At 45.5% G+C, this 16,948-nt stretch overlaps 1 protein-coding gene across 2 annotated transcripts in view; it reads left to right on the top strand.

The window, feature by feature from the left end:
* The first annotated feature begins 756 nt into the window (after window positions 1–756).
* LOC147711102 (rho guanine nucleotide exchange factor 19-like) overlaps window positions 757–16,948 on the top strand; it is a 265,736-nt gene continuing 249,544 nt past the window's right edge. The window contains exon 1 of one of the 2 annotated variants that reach the window (XM_086921908.1): window positions 757–786. The gene's annotated coding sequence lies outside the window, so the exon portion shown is untranslated. The other variant, XM_086921909.1, reaches the window with a different exon arrangement.

Raw genomic sequence — 16,948 nt, 5'->3', positions numbered from 1 at the left:
TTCCGCTAAAGACTATGCTACTACATGAAAGTCCAGGACTGGAACGTAGGGATCCGATTAGCCAGGACTTCAAGTGGGATGACAAAATTGGAGGGGCTCTAAGGGGGGTGGTCGATATAATTAAGGGTGTGGCTTAAAAACCCCTAAGCTAAACATCTTTGCTGAGCATAGTGTGCCGCCCACTGGTATTTTTCTTTTTCTGTCACAGCATCGAGATAAATGATTCAACAAGTAAAATTTACACCTACACCTAGGACTATTGGCTTTGTCAATGGTTGTTAGTTGCATTAGATAAATAAGCAAAAACTATAGCTTCGTTTGTATATAATTGACAATGCTTCAGTTCTGAAATGATGAGACTGGGAAGAACCATAAGGAGTCTCTTTGAAGTGACATCAAAGGCAGTGAAGGTTAGCACTGCTGCAGAGTAAAGATTTATTTTTCACCCAGAGGGTAAGGACAAAAAAGTAGAGCCCGATAGGGACTCGTTTTTGGCATCTGCTGTTTAGAATTTACGGTGCTGAGCAGCAGCAGGACCCGGCCCACTTAAAGCCATGCGATTAGCACATGTGTTACATTAGGATCATCTTTCTCGTCAGACCTTATATCACACTTTGAAATACCAAGTCAAGCAGATGAATGATTATCTGTAGGTGTGATGACATTTTACAGCGTGCTTTCTTTGAATGCACTGCTGCTTTAAGAGATTTCTTCTAAAAGGGTGCGCGGATGGGCGGGTCGGGCAGTAATTTGCGACACAGGCGTGTTTGCTTCTTGAAGTCTCAGGTAAGATGTGCGAGACGAGCATTAGGGGAAACGTTGGTGTATCGTATGGGGGCAGTGAGTGGACGCGGGACCCCCGATGCACGGATGGATCACCCATAGGGTCGCAGAGGGTAGGTTTACAGTTTAGTTTACACTAGAATCAGGGCTGCGGTGAACTCTCCATCACCTCCTTCCAGCGACAAGAAAGTGCTCCCCTCTTCAGGCGCCCGGTCGTAACGCTCTCTCAGCGGTCGTTGGAACAATCCCGAACATGCCAACTCTCCCCTTGCAGGGACTGTTCGACTGCCAACTGGTTTATCCCGTAGCACTCTCCCTCTTGAAACTTCTTCCACTGCCAAAATAACAGGCATTTACATTCCTCCGGGGTGTCTCTCAGCGTGCCCCTTATAGCGGTTCCCACAAGGGACATGTATTCAATCTCATGGGCAGGGCAGTTAGTTGCAACACCCTTGCCCCATCTTCGTTGGGTTGTAGGAGGGAGGGGAACGGTTGCCCCCTCTGTAGCCATACTGTGTAACCTGCTGCGCCACGGGTAGTTTCACTTTCACGGCACTCTTGGGGGCAGTGCAACCTTCAGGTGGAGTTGGTGCTCACCCGAGGAATAGGTTTGCCTACTGTCTCCACCTCGCCAGAGTAAGTGCCACGTTCTTGCGAGACAGTTTGGCAACCTGATGCTGGTGCATTCTGGGCGCTGTAGTCCCAGACTACTTCAATTGATTCAATTAAGCTAATACGCACGGAATCGATGATTACCAAAAGAACGTCCACTACGGCATTCCAGCGCCCTCGGTGACGCAGATTCTTCTGGTAACCTGCCCGCGCTTGGCAAGGCAGAGTGGGCAGCTGCGCAGCCCCTTGCGCTCCGCTGAAAAACAGGGGGCCCCACTTCACTGTGGAAGGCCGTACTTTCACAGATAGCCCCACCCCTGCTCCTACACGGGGCCGTGCCTCACCCGATCACATTATGAACGGAGGTGTCTTGACCTTGCTGGTAATTGCGTGCCTGGGGGTGCAGGGATGAGGGGAAGGGACAAACGGAATGGGGGACGGCCAGCCTCGGATTGGTAACGCAGGCCCTCGGGCAATGCCCGAGGGGCTGGTGTCTGAGTTCCTGCTGTGTGCTGCTTTTTTGAGCAGACTGGGGCCGATTTGGGCAGTGTCTCTACTTTCGGAATACAGGCAGCAGCCCAGTGGGTGGCTGAGTGGCCTCTCTGCAGGCAGATGGGCGCTCATTACCACCAACACCGCCGGCCCCCCACCCCTGGTTTAGCAACAGGCAGAGGTATCACTCCCTTTGTCTCGCTGGCCGGCCCATTAATGTGTGCACATACTGAGCGGAACAGGGGCCCCCAGAAGAAGTTGCCTCACTTGTTTTAAGGTGTGTTTCACTAATGTAAACTAATGCGTGAATTTTTTTAAGCCCCCCCTCCTTCTTTTTATTGCAATTACGCTGAAGCAGTGATTTGAGTAACGGCATTCTGCAAATGAGGGCCGATTTATTATTTTTTTTTTGAGTGCCCGGGCCGATTTTCAATCCCAATCCGACCCTGGGGACGGCACAGCAACTATGCCAGCGGTTATATTGGCTCTCACAGTGTCATGTGTCGGGCAGGCAGCGCCTCTTTTAAACACCGGCCATTCTAGTCTGTTTTTTCTGCCTTTTGATTCTAGGCCACAGAAGGCCCCTTTGTTTCCAGGACCAGCCGTACACAGGTGAGGAGAGGTGGGGGAAGAGAGGAGGAGGAGGAGGAGGCAGCCCGATCACCTGGCTTTGCATCACCCATAGCAAATATTTTTCACTTCTGTAAATAGAAATGTGCATTGGAAATGTATGCAGATCTGCCATGGTAGGGAATTGTTTTGCCAAGTCCTTGTTACTGTTTCGAGACCCAGGGGAGGGAGTCCTACTGCTTCTAAACCCAGGGGAGGGGATCCCCCTCCCATGGGCCTCCAAATACTGGACCAGGCTGCAAGGTTTGCCCTGTTCCCATCATGCACTGGGACAGGAACAGACTAATTTGCATACAGCCAGGTTCTGAAACTGGGATGGTGCAGTGAGCTAAAAAACGGTGTTGGATCTAGCCCTGATCTCTTGACTGGGTGAGAGTATTCTGTTTAATTCAGAGACTCTGTCCCTCACCACCCCTTGTTGTAAATATTTTTGTCCACCCCAAGCGTGGAAGGGTATACTCAGATGTGAGTCCCTTGCTCATTGCACCATCAGGATTCAAGCAAGCCGGGCCGAAGACGGCTGAAATGCCAGAAACCGGTCCCCGGTAGCTTGTTTCCTTCCCAGTGTAAGAATTGGCTTTTGTAGTTTGGTTTGCCCTGTTCCCATCATGCACTGGGACAGGAACAGACTAATTTGCATACAGCCAGGTTCTGAAACTGGGATGGTGCAGTGAGCTAAAAAACGGTGTTGGATCTAGCCCTGATCTCTTGACTGGGTGAGAGTATTCTGTTTAATTCAGAGACTCTGTCCCTCACCACCCCTTGTTGTAAATATTTTTGTCCACCCTAAGCGTGGAAGGGTTTACTCAGATGTGAGTCCCTTGCTCATTGCACCATCAGGATTCAAGCAAGCCGGGCCGAAGACGGCTGAAATGCCAGAAACCGGTCCCCGGTAGCTTGTTTCCTTCCCAGTGTAAGAATTGGCTTTTGTAGTTTGGTTTGCCCTGTTCCCATCATGCACTGGGACAGGAACAGACTAATTTGCATACAGCCAGGTTCTGAAACTGGGATGGTGCAGTGAGCTAAAAAACGGTGTTGGATCTAGCCCTGATCTCTTGACTGGGTGAGAGTATTCTGTTTAATTCAGAGACTCTGTCCCTCACCACCCCTTGTTGTAAATATTTTTGTCCACCCTAAGCGTGGAAGGGTATACTCAGATGTGAGTCCCTTGCTCATTGCACCATCAGGATTCAAGCAAGCCGGGCCGAAGACGAATGAAATGCCAGAAACCGGTCCCCGGTAGCTTGTTTCCTTCCCAGTGTAAGAATTGGCTTTTGTAGTTTGGTTTGCCCTGTTCCCATCATGCACTGGGACAGGAACAGACTAATTTGCATACAGCCAGGTTCTGAAACTGGGATGGTGCAGTGAGCTAAAAAACGGTGTTGGATCTAGCCCTGATCTCTTGACTGGGTGAGAGTATTCTGTTTAATTCAGAGACTCTGTCCCTCACCACCCCTTGTTGTAAATATTTTTGTCCACCCTAAGCGTGGAAGGGTATACTCAGATGTGAGTCCCTTGCTCATTGCACTATCAGGATTCAAGCAAGCCGGGCCGAAGAAGGCTGAAATGCCAGAAACCGGTCCCCGGTAGCTTGTTTCCTTCCCAGTGTAAGAATTGGCTTTTGTAGTTTGGTTTGCCCTGTTCCCATCATGCACTGGGACAGGAACAGACTAATTTGCATACAGCCAGGTTCTGAAACTGGGATGGTGCAGTGAGCTAAAAAACGGTGTTGGATCTAGCCCTGATCTCTTGACTGGGTGAGAGTATTCTGTTTAATTCAGAGACTCTGTCCCTCACCACCCCTTGTTGTAAATATTTTTGTCCACCCTAAGCGTGGAAGGGTATACTCAGATGTGAGTCCCTTGCTCATTGCACCATCAGGATTCAAGCAAGCCGGGCCGAAGACGGCTGAAATGCCAGAAACCGGTCCCCGGTAGCTTGTTTCCTTCCCAGTGTAAGAATTGGCTTTTGTAGTTTGGTTTGCCCTGTTCCCATCATGCACTGGGACAGGAACAGACTAATTTGCATACAGCCAGGTTCTGAAACTGGGATGGTGCAGTGAGCTAAAAAACGGTGTTGGATCTAGCCCTGATCTCTTGACTGGGTGAGAGTATTCTGTTTAATTCAGAGACTCTGTCCCTCACCACCCCTTGTTGTAAATATTTTTGTCCACCCTAAGCGTGGAAGGGTATACTCAGATGTGAGTCCCTTGCTCATTGCACCATCAGGATTCAAGCAAGCCGGGCCGAAGACGGCTGAAATGCCAGAAACCGGTCCCCGGTAGCTTGTTTCCTTCCCAGTGTAAGAATTGGCTTTTGTAGTTTGGTTTGCCCTGTTCCCATCATGCACTGGGACAGGAACAGACTAATTTGCATACAGCCAGGTTCTGAAACTGGGATGGTGCAGTGAGCTAAAAAACGGTGTTGGATCTAGCCCTGATCTCTTGACTGGGTGAGAGTATTCTGTTTAATTCAGAGACTCTGTCCCTCACCACCCCTTGTTGTAAGTATTTTTGCATCACCCATAGCAAATATTTTTCACTTCTGTAAATAGAAATGTGCATTGGAAATGTATGCAGATCTGCCATGGTAGGGAATTGTTTTGCCAAGTCCTTGTTACTGTTTCGAGACCCAGGGGAGGGAGTCCTACTGCTTCTAAACCCAGGGGAGGGGATCCCCCTCCCATGGGCCTCCAAATACTGGACCAGGCTGCAAGGTCCAGTTGTGAGGGACCCCTTCCTTGGGTCTTGTAGCCATTATGTAGGGCTGCCCATGGTAGGTGGCCCCCATACCCTGAGCCTGGCAGCTAGGGTCCCCCCCGGGAGGTGTTCTACTGGCATTGCCAGTATTTTGATCTCTCGTGGGATAAAACAAATGATCGAAACCACCTAAAGCTGGTATTTATTAGCCTATATCCTTACATTATTTCATCACCAAATATAAATAGAAACCCTTTAATATGTTGGAAAGCTGCTTTAATGAACCATGTTATGTTATGTTATGTTAGTGCTATTTGTATTGCGCACGGCTGCTCCAGCGAAGGAGCGTCCCGGCATGTCTACTCACACCTTTACGAGTTCAGCCCACAATAGCAGTCTGGTGCCAGGGCAAGTCTTTAGTGTTTATTTGCTTGTTTTAGAATAAAATATTTATTTCCTGCTGCCTCTTTTCTGTATAGATTATGAGCTGTAAAGCGCAGCATGCAAAAAATGGTTTGCTCTACCGGTCACACACTTGTATGTACCTGCTACTAATTAGAAAACTATTTTGAAATGTGCTTTTAAAGTCCCCACTGCACTAGCTGCTTTGGTGGTATGTGACATCGAGAGATCACTTCGCCAGCTTCAAAAGAAATTTAGGGTTTCGAACAGTGGCGGCTGGCATCAACGGGAAAGGGGAGGGGGTGGTCGCACGCACGCTACAAATAAAATAAAAATATATCAAAATGGGCGTGCACAAATATAAAGAGGCTGACCCAAAAATCATGCGCACTTTGAAATGTGCACATACAAACTACCCTCCTCCTAGTCCCTGCTGCTGTCATTCAGCAGTGGCCTGCCTCCGTCCTGGCACTCATTCAGGACGGTAGGATGAAAAAAAAAATGTAATGAAGAATTACCATTTTATTTTTTATCTAGGGGGCATTTAAGTGGGGGCGACCCTCCAACGAAGGAGCCGCCCCTGGTTTCGACAAAGAAAGTGATGAAGGATTCTTGTTTCTGCTACAAAACATGTTTCAGATTGTAGACAAATCAAATCCGTATGTGTGAACCTTCACATGAAAAAGCCTCTTTCCAGCATACATGCAGATGCCGATGGGCCCAGATAAATCTCTCACATTGGTTCACATTGACCATGGTTGTAAGGGTTTGCTGTGTTCTATGCATGCATTTTGCTAGCACATGTCGTGTTCTCATTGGCACTTTGAAGCCTTATCTGAGTGAAACATTCTGTGTCTGCTTGCCTTGGGACGTTATCTGGACATGGGTAGACCAGTGACTCAAAGTAGGGTAGCGGGATAGGATGCAGAACTATCAACACTTAACACCTCTCAGAGATTAACTTTCACATGTAGTTGTGTGCAAGAAAAGCCACCATGATTGAGGATATGACTTTCTAGCTTTTACAACGTCACTGCTGGAGCAAAGCTACCACTGTTTACAGAAGGTTTCACCCAACAACCAAAGACTAAAGTAAAAAAATGCTGAAAAGTCATGTTACAAATGTTGTGAATGTATACAATGTAGTTTGAAGCCCTATTTAGTAGCAGTACCAACCAGCCTTTGCAGGCTCTTAAAACAACAACAAATGGTCGGTATTTTATTCTTTGAAAGGTGGTAACAAGCCTAATGTAATGCAACATTTTATTGTTTAGTTAATTAAAACCGTAACAATTTTCCTTACTATTTATAGCAGCTATGATAAAAGAATCAAGCAAGTTTTAAAACCATTTGACTGTCGGATACTCGAAGAATTATATCCGATTTTAAAATAAACTGTTAACCATAAATACGCTCTAAGATTCATTGAAATGGTGCCTGTACTCTACTTTTTGCTACATGGATTGCAGAAGTGACCCGGCAATTAACAGATGATGAGAGTTAATCGGTTGGGTACAGGCAACAAGTCATTATGATTGAGAATAGTAGTCTCTACGTCTGGGTGGTCCAGTCCACTTGCTCCCTCCTTGCGGTATCGTCCTCAAGATGGTTGTTCAAAAAGGATCATTTATTGCTGGCGCTAGTCCTTCTGTAGGTGTACCCTCGCGTTGCTGTGTTGACTTTATTGCCTGTTCATTTATGCACAGGAACTTGCCACCTTTTTGTTATATATTAGTAAATTAAATGCGCTAATCAAAGTCAAGTTCTAAACAAAGGATGGTGTGAAAAATCAAGCACCTTCTCTTTTGTGTTGGAAGGGCAATACTTCAGAAATTGTAAAATACCCCTCACATACTAAAATCTGATTCAGTGTCATGCTTCAAAAGTTGGGGTCTTCCCGTCCCTCTACGGGACAGGGCGTGCTACGACCCACGATGACGCAGGAGCACTTTTATTCAGGATTCGTGATTAAGTGTAGTGTGTGGGGTGGTAGGGTCGTGAAAGATGTGATAGTTAAAAATTCCCTGGCTAGTGGAAAAAATAATTTTATTGCCTTCTCTAGCTGGAAATAGTAAAAAATGGGGAGATGTAGATGGTGCACTATGAGTCACTTTCTACAGGGTCGACAATTTTCAGAAGCCATCCCCCTTGCTTTCTTACTCAGGACCAAAAAAGAACGATCCCTATGTCACCTTAATCGGTGATATATTAATATTGATGTACATATGCCTGCTGGCCAAAAGTACTGTTCTCTGTACACCTTACTTAGGCAGTCAAAAATAAATATACCATTTTTATATGGATTGTAAATCTCTGAAATGAAGATACATGGGATAAACGACATCGCTCATTATTTATCACACGTATTCACAGCACCATCATGTGGAAAGTATTGTGGGGTCTACCACTGGGATATATTTCTCTTATGCAGACACAAAAAATTTCATGCTGGTAGTGGGTGTCTTGCAACCCAAAAGGGAATCCCACTCGCTCACAAAAAACTAAAAAACACTCCTCGCAGTGATTTGTAAAGTATTTACGTTTAGCTTAGGTTTCACATTCATTCATATCTCCTTCATGCTTCATTATGGACTTTAAAAAGTTTTGTTGTATCCCACATGTAGTCATTAGATAGATATGTATACATGTGAGCATTCTCTCCTAAGCAGTCATACTTCCACAGCGTGTTATCAAATTTTAGTTGGTATACATAAATCTGTGTATTAACGTTGTTGCCCCATGAGCTGACACGAGAGGTGAAAGGCGCCTGTGTTCAGACATTGTAGGTTTTTAAAGAAAAGGAGTATAAACAGTTGTCGTTGTCGTACTCAGATTTAAATTGTCGTAATGGGTGGTCGGCTCTTTAAATACTAGCCATCGTCTTACTTACATGCTGGTAGTAGCGCATTCACCCAAGGATTACCTTCTCGTGGCTTACCAGAACATACTCTGGATGTTATCAGAGCCCAACTTTTAACTTGTTTGCCGGTGTACAAAAGCGCGCTCAAAACTTGGAAAACAATGGGCAGAAAACTAGACTGAGAACTCTACAAAAAATGGCCGCAGCTAATGGGGCCTTGTAGAGGCTTTGTCGTAACCACACTTCCTGGTTGGATTGTTAGTGTTGGTTGGAGACAAAAAACTGATTGTGTACCTGACTCAAAATGGCCACCGTCTATGGGATCTCGATGGGGCCTCTTGTATCCACACTTCCAGTTTAGTAGTTTGTGTTGGTAATGGTTGTATTTTATCAGGGGAAGATCAACATTGATTCTTAAAGGCTTGTTTAAGCGCAATTGGTGAAAAAATAAATATTTCCTGAAAGAAATGTTTATACAATTTGGCAAGAAAAACATTAGCAAGAAAAATATTGGGCTAGTAATCTCAAAGGGTCGCCATAAATTGGTTGTTGAATACCAATCATGAAAAAACTATTAGAAATTATGAACCACATTTTGTAAAAAATGTTAGTATGTTGCGCAGGAAAAATAATGGGCCGCAGATTTCCAAATAAAAATGCTTGATTCGAAAAGTTTTCCAGGAAGTTTGTGTTCATTTCCCAAATGTCTTTTCTAAGAAAGAGCTGAAGAAAAACTGGCTTGTATAGTAGGCACCTGAAAAAACAGTCTTAATTAAAAAGAGAAAGGTATCTCAAAAAAGGGGCTAATGGTCACTTGTGTTGATAAGAGATATGTATTTTTAGATTGTGCACAGATTAGAGCTGGTTCCAGGGAATGTCATCATTCAAACCTTTTACATGTGTTCTCAAGCGGAACACCCACGATTGTTCCTTTTCAAACAAATACCTCTCATTTCGGATTTGTTCGATGACTGTCCAGGAGATGTCTTCCCACTTGTGACCCAATTGGTATATTTCTTTTTGACCGCCTAAGTAAGGCGTACAGAGAACAGTACTTTTGAATAGCAGGCATATGTATAACAATATTAGTATATCACCGATTACGGTGACGTAGGTATCATCATTCTTTTTTAGTCCTGAGGAAAAAAGCCAGGGGGATGGCCTCTGAAACACGTCGACAATGTAAAAAGTGACTCATTATAGTACACCATCTACACCTCCCATTTTGTACTATTTCCAGCTAGGGAAGGTAATAGTTATTTTTCCCACTAGCTAGGGAATTTTTAACTTTCACACATCTTTCACGACCCTACCACCCCACGAACTACACTTGATCACAAATAAAATTGCTCCAACGTCTACGTAGATCGTAGCGCGCCTCATCCCATAGAGGGACGGCAACACCCCAATGATGAAGCATGACACTGAATCCGGTTTCAGTGTGTGAGGGGTATTTTACAATTTCTGAAGTATTGCCCTTTCAACACTAAAGAGAAGGTGCTTGATTTTCACACCATCCTTCATTTGTTTAGAACTTGACTTTGATTAGCGCATTTAATTCACTAATAGATCTATAACAAAAAGGCGGTAGAATCCTTGTGTTGTATTAACAGTATTGAGAGGAGGTTGATTCTACCTCTTCCCTCTTCACCCCCCCCTTTGATTTCTTGAATGCGCAGGAACTTAAACAGTTTACAGTTCATCTGATGGTCAGATGGATCAAGGCCTTTGACAATAGCCGCCCAGCATGTTCGTATTCCTCTGTCCAGAAAAGCTTTTCTTAGTAAAGTGATTCATGCTGGGTGAAGCTTCTCACAGATGCATATTAGGTGGAACATATCTTCTTTTAGACTTCCACATAGACCACACCTTTTATGTCCGTATTTTTCCACTTTAGGGCATCATCTGCCAGTGAAGGATATTTTCTGAAACTCAAAGCCATTAGCTGTTTCGTTTAGGTGGGCCAGAAATGTTACATATAAGTAAGCTGCTGGTTTAAGAACCTTGTAGTTGATGAGAACTGTCCAATCCGGGCCGGCTCCAGGGCGGTGCGATCGGTGCCACTGCACCGGGCGCTGACTTGGGGTGAGGGCACCATGTTTATTGTTTTAAAAGAACCAGATGCCACGTTCCTTGTCCCCGCAATTTTCAAGCATCAGTAAAAATGTCACAGTAACTCCGGTGATTAATATTCTTCCTGGAGACAGGAGCTATGTCTGGTAGAGGAAGTTTTGACTCATCATAGTGCGGAAGGTTAATATGCCTGCCGCAAGCATAGAACGTGTCCTATTCAGATCACAAAGTGCACACAGTATAAATAGGTCAATGGGTTATCTTTTGTCAGAGAGATCATTTTGTTACTTGCAGTTTAAAAGTTAAAATCCTAATATAGAGCAGTGAGCTATTAACTGTCCTCAAAGAGCTGCATGCAAACTGCAAGGAATATATTACAGCTACATGACTTTTTTTCCCAGTCTTCCCTTACTCTAATAATGCAAAAAGGGTTGATTTGGGTAGAAATCGTATCTTATTAAAAAATGAGGTTACATTTCAAATTATGAATTTGTGCTTTTCCAGGCCAAGGACTCTTAAACTATACTGCCTGCAATTATGGATGACATGTGACTCCTACACCTTGTAGGTCTCGGTCTTGTGTAACATTTCCTATACACCGATTTACACAGGCATGATTGTCTCTGTGGAACGTTATTTGTGGTGTAAAGTATTCTGACACCTTAAACTGGTATGAGTGTCACTATAAAACAAAATGAATCTGAGACAGTGGTTATGGAGACTTGGGGGGGCATTGTCAAATGGCGATAGTGAGGGAATCCTTGGCGAGGTGGTAATGGGAGTGGGTGCCGACAAACATTGTCGCACAGTACTAAAGTCGGCCCTGTGTACAGTTTTGGGATCCCTGGCTCAAAATACTTTTGTCGAGCAAGAGCGAGTGAAGTTTTGCGACTTTGTTAAGTGTGAACTTAAATGTTACATGAGACATATTTTTGTTCCAGAGTTCTAAGGTGCAAGTAGATTCAACTGCATTGTGCAAATAGTGCATATGTGATACGTTAGGAGCTTTCTCTAGCTCTAATCGCAGAGCCTTGTTTAGTTTAGAGTCCACTGAATTTTGCTTTATACGGTACCACACTTTAATTGTTGAGAGTAGCCTACCAACTGTCTCATTCATTAAACCAAATTCTAATCGCAATTGGGCGGGGGATGCCATTCGAGGGAGCTGAAAAATCCTTTTAAAGATGCTAGTTGTTAGATTGTTGAGTAGAGTTTTATATTTTCCTTGGAAGGCAAGGCTGGCGTAGGTTAAAGTTAGTAGTGTTTTCGCTGTTCTTACCGTGACCAGTGGATTGAGAGAGGTGCCCCCCAAGTTTACTGCCAGTGTCTTGTAGGCAAAAGTTTATGCGTTTGCCCGTTGGGACATGTCGTTTTTCTGTTCTCGTTGGTTTAATTATTATAAAGGTAGAATCCAAAGTATTTGTAGCTTTACACGTAGTCCAAGGCTTTGCTGTGGTGCTGCATTTAATTTTTTTTTTGCTATATTAACTTCTAGCTTGTTTACTGTTGGCAATTCTACAAGACCAGGTATTATCCTTATGCGACCAGTCTTGATCAAACTAAATAGGACAATGTAGGCGAGGTGCGAAAGCGGTAATAATCCCAGGCGTGGGGAATGGGAGTTGATTGTGGTAAGTTTATCCAATAGATCAGCTAAAAACAAGTTAAATGGGGAGCAAGCACGCAACCCTGCTTCAGGCCCTTATTTGTGATCCATTTTCTTGAGACTCTTGATCCATCTCCAAGTTTGACTCTAACCCATGTATCCGTGTAAAATAGCATTAAACCTTTTAAAATTCTTTCAGGTATGTTCCATGACCTCAGTTTCATCTATAATAATGGTAACAAGTGGCGTAACAAAGGCCCCTGGACCCATCGCAGTGTGGGGGGGGAGGGGGCGGGGAGGCCCGAGCTCTAGGGGGCCACCTCAGCATTGGCCCCTGGGCTGAGAGCTCCTGTGTAAGTCCGAAATGGGGCCCTTCCCTGCAATTTGCAGACCCCCCCCTCAAGTTTCATTATGCCACTGGTGTCAACTCTTTTCTTGCAGCACTCCACCAGGCTACAAGGTCCAGGTGTGGGGGCCCCCTTCCCTGGGCATTGTACCCATTATGTAGTCTTTTAAGGGCCAGGGAAGGGAACCCCTCTCCATTTGCCTTGCAGCCCTATACTATGGAATTGGGAACCGTGTATAAGTCCTGCCATCAGCTCTACATCCTGCGAGTCTTGGAAAATCACATAAATCCCCATATCAAAAATATATATATTCTGACCTTTTGTGATGTAACTGGTGCCCATGTGAAGCTCTCAAGAGACCTTGAGCTGAGCTTGTGGTATATAAACTGTAAAAAAAAAAAACTGAAATGCTGTGTAGCAGTCGGCTCACATCCTGGAACTGTTGCTTTCACAGTCCACCCCGAATGGTGACTGGGAAATTCGATGGAGGATTTAATATCTATGTACATTTATTGTGTAGGCAGTGCAGATGAATTCCAATAGTACCGGTGTGGGAGATGCTGCTGCACCCCTAACCAAACATTCTTGGAACCCTGCTGCAGTTCCAAAGTGAATGGGAATAAAGTTGTCTTTATATTTTGCTTTTATCTTGTCACATTCACCGTGTGTTGAAAGACAAAGGTCAAATGTCAGGAGACACATTGCTTCTTATTTGTATGCGTGTGTGTGTGTATATATATATATGTGTGTGTGTGTATATATGTATATGTGTGTGTGTGTATATATGTATGTATGTGTGTGTGTGTACATATATATATGTATATATATATTTTTTTTACAACAAGATTGGTAACTTTTCTTTTTCTTGAGTGCAAAGTGAGAGAATATGTATATTGAACAATGGAACATTCTTTCTGGTGAGAAAGGAAAGGCTATAAAATGAAGTGTTTTTTAAACACACTGCAAAATTTCAAGAAATAATAATGGGCTCAGGGGGGTTACAACAGGGTGGCATGGAAGTTAGTTGGTCACTAAGTTGGGAGCAATGCTAAGTTTCCCATCTCTGTAATAATAATAAATGAGTTTCTAAAGCGCCTTGTTATACTAACTAGTATGTTCCCGCGCTGAAGCTAGTCTCCCATTTTGCTTTGGTAACATGAGAGAATCCTAAATGCACAGAGAAACTATATGGGGAAGTGCCAGGTTTTTAATTTTTTTTCGAAAGGTCCCTTCCGAGAGTTCAGACCAAGTGTCAGAGGGAGGTCATTCCAGTGTTTTGCGGCCAGCCGTCTGAAAGATCTTTCCCCTCCCCCCATTTTTGATCTTTTGATTACTGGTAATTTCACCAGTTCTGTTCCCAGGGATCTCAAGGCCCGGATAGGGGTATAAGGGGTCAATAGATTGTGTAGGTAGCTAGGACCCTTTCCTTGCAGGATGCGGTGGCTAATGCATAGTGTTTTGAAAATAATTCTTTCCCTTATCATGAGCCAATGTAGGGTTGGGCAGGGTGTTCTTGGATGGAGGTCTCCTGGGCAACATCAAAACGAGGCAGGCCGGGCTACTGTTGAAGCATTAGAAACAGCAGTTCAGTCAGCGGAATTGGCACATGCCACAGATAGCACAGCAGACACGGCGCATGCACTAACACTGGCGTCACAGGAATACAAGGCATACGTAGAGGACATAACCAAGACAAAATTAACTAACACACTGCATAGGATCTATGAGTTGGGAGACAAGACTGGCAAGATGCTCGCATGGATCGAAGGTAGGGAAAGGGCCAGTAGGTGGATTGCCACGGTAGAATGCCCAGATGGTACATACGTGACGGCTCCCCCACAAATTGTAGAAGAATTGGCCACTTATTATGAGACTGTATACACTGCTCGTGGGGGGGGGGGGACAGAGGAAGACTGCTTACAATACCTGCGGGACATACCCCTACCCACACTGTCACAGGAAGACTCAGACGCTCGAGGGCGACTTCACAGGGGAAGAAGTGGGGAAGGCTATAGCAGCGCTGCATACTGGGAAAGCGATGGGCCGAACGGCCTACCCGTTTAACTCTACAAGACACTATCAAGACAGATAATCCCCTATATGCTCCCGATGTATAATGATTGCCTATCAAATGGAGAGCTGACTGCTGACCAACGATTAGCCACCATTGTAGTAATACATAAACCCAGTAAGCCACCTGACCAAACTTCTACCTACAGGCCAATCTCCCTAATGAATGTGGATGCTAAAGTCCTGGCGAAAGTTCTGGCGCTACGACTACAGCCCCACCTTACAGACCTGATACACCCGGACCACTCGGGCTTCATGCCTGGTAGAAATACATCACTTAACCTACGGTGCATCCATGGAGTCCTACACCGTATTTCCCTCTTACAGGAAGATGCGGCCATCCTCTCCCTTGACGCTACAATGGCCTTTGACCTAGTAGAATGGCCGTTCCTGTTTGCAGTCCTCAGGAAGGTGGGCTTCGGCCCTACATTTTGCAGTTGGGTTAAACTTCTCTACACCAAGCCAATGGCACAAGTGGTAGCTAATGGCCACACTTCCCGCACATTCACACTGGGACGTGGAACGAGGCAGGGGTGTCCTCTATCCCCGCTACTCTTCGCGCTTGTACTTGAACCTCTGGCGATGCGGGTACGAGTGGACCCCGTAATCAGAGGGATCACATGGGGGATGGGGTGGGAGGATCGCATCTCCCTTTATGCGGACGATGTACTGGTTTATTTGATGTCCCCCTCACAGTCGCTGGCGGCTTTGATGGAACTGCTCAGGGTCTACGGTGAGGTATCGGGATACACCATCAATTGGACCAAATCGCTTCTTTATGTCCTGCGAGGCCACACACCGACACTGCCCCCAGACTGCACCCTGCAGACGGTCACCAGGAGATTCATATACCTAGGGATCTATGTCACGCCATAAGAACCCTTATTTATGGAAGAAAACCTAATGAAACCACTTCAAAGGCTAAAATCGGACGTCACACACTGGCCATCTCTACCGCTTACACTGCTAGGGAGGGCCGCATTATTTAAGATGCTATCACTCCCCAGATTTCTTTACGCATTGCAAAACATGCCCTGTCCAGTCCCTCTTACCTATTTCAAATCCATAGACACAGAAATTTACACGCTCCTGTGGTATGGGAAACCGGCCTGTATAGCGCTCGCCAAATTAATCCGATCCTGGTATGACTGGGGGGATCGCCCTACCCTGTGTCAAATTGTATTACTGGGCAGCGCAATTGAGTGGTTAATCAGTGGATACATGCCCCTCAAATGAACCTGGCCTTCTGCCTTGACCGAACGGTGCTACCACCTGACCAACTCATGCAGGCACTATACACGAACAAACGACGTCACACCTTTACAGGCCCAAAAGCACACACTATCAAGATCTGGCACGCAGCGCAGAGAACCTTGGGGTGGGAGGGAGTACTCACGCTCGCAACGCCACTTTGGGACACACGGCAACTAGGTACCCTAGCAAACACAAAGGGCTTCCAACAATGGGACTTAATTGGTATCTCCAAAATCGTGGACTTATGGAAAAAAGGCGAAATAGTCACATTCCCTGCCCTTAAAGAAAAATACGGGATGGCGGACACCGAACAGTATCGCTACGCACAAATCAAGCATGCGCTGCAGGGGGCGATTCCAACAGGCACCCGACTGGTTGAGTCCTCCCCCTGGAGGATAGACTCCTTACTGAATCCCTAGACAGAAGAGCGATCTCCCTCACATATTGCAAACTTATTAATAACATGCCCGACCCCACGGCTGTCCTCCGAAGCAAATGGGAGATAGACCTGGGGGATATAGAGGATGAAGACTGGTTGTACGCACTGGCATCTCCCAGGGAGGCCTCCATTCCGTCACGAATCAAGCTGGTGCAATTGAAAATATTACACAGAATATACTACTCCCGCACACTCCTACACCGGCTAGGCCGTATCCCAGAACCTACCTGCTTACGTGGGTGCGGTCTCCCGGGCACATTCTTCCACATAATATGGGACTGCCCAAGGATCCAATATTATTGGGACCGAATACTCTCCGAAATATCAGAGGCAGGTGGTGTCTTATTACCAAGAGACCCTAGATGTTGTTTACTGAACATTCGGTCGCCCACTGACATGAATCGAGGAATGCAGACATGGGCAACATTGGGCCTAGCCCTTGCAAAAAGGAACATTGCCAGGAACTGGGGCTCAGGGGTAGGACCCACTCGCGCACAGTGGGGAAGGGATATGGACACAGCCATGCTGGCAGAAAAGGCAGTATGTGTGCATAGAGGATGCCCCAAGAAATGGACTAGGTTATGGGGGAAATGGAACGAATACAGAGGACAACTATGCGACACACCACAGGACCTATCCGATCTCGAAAGTAATCCAGGAAGGGGATGCCCAGAGATGTTAT

This window comes from Lissotriton vulgaris, chromosome 5 (genome assembly GCF_964263255.1).
Source record: "Lissotriton vulgaris chromosome 5, aLisVul1.2, whole genome shotgun sequence".
NCBI lineage: Eukaryota > Metazoa > Chordata > Amphibia > Caudata > Salamandridae > Lissotriton > Lissotriton vulgaris.
This window is presented reverse-complemented; position numbering and strand designations above follow the sequence as displayed.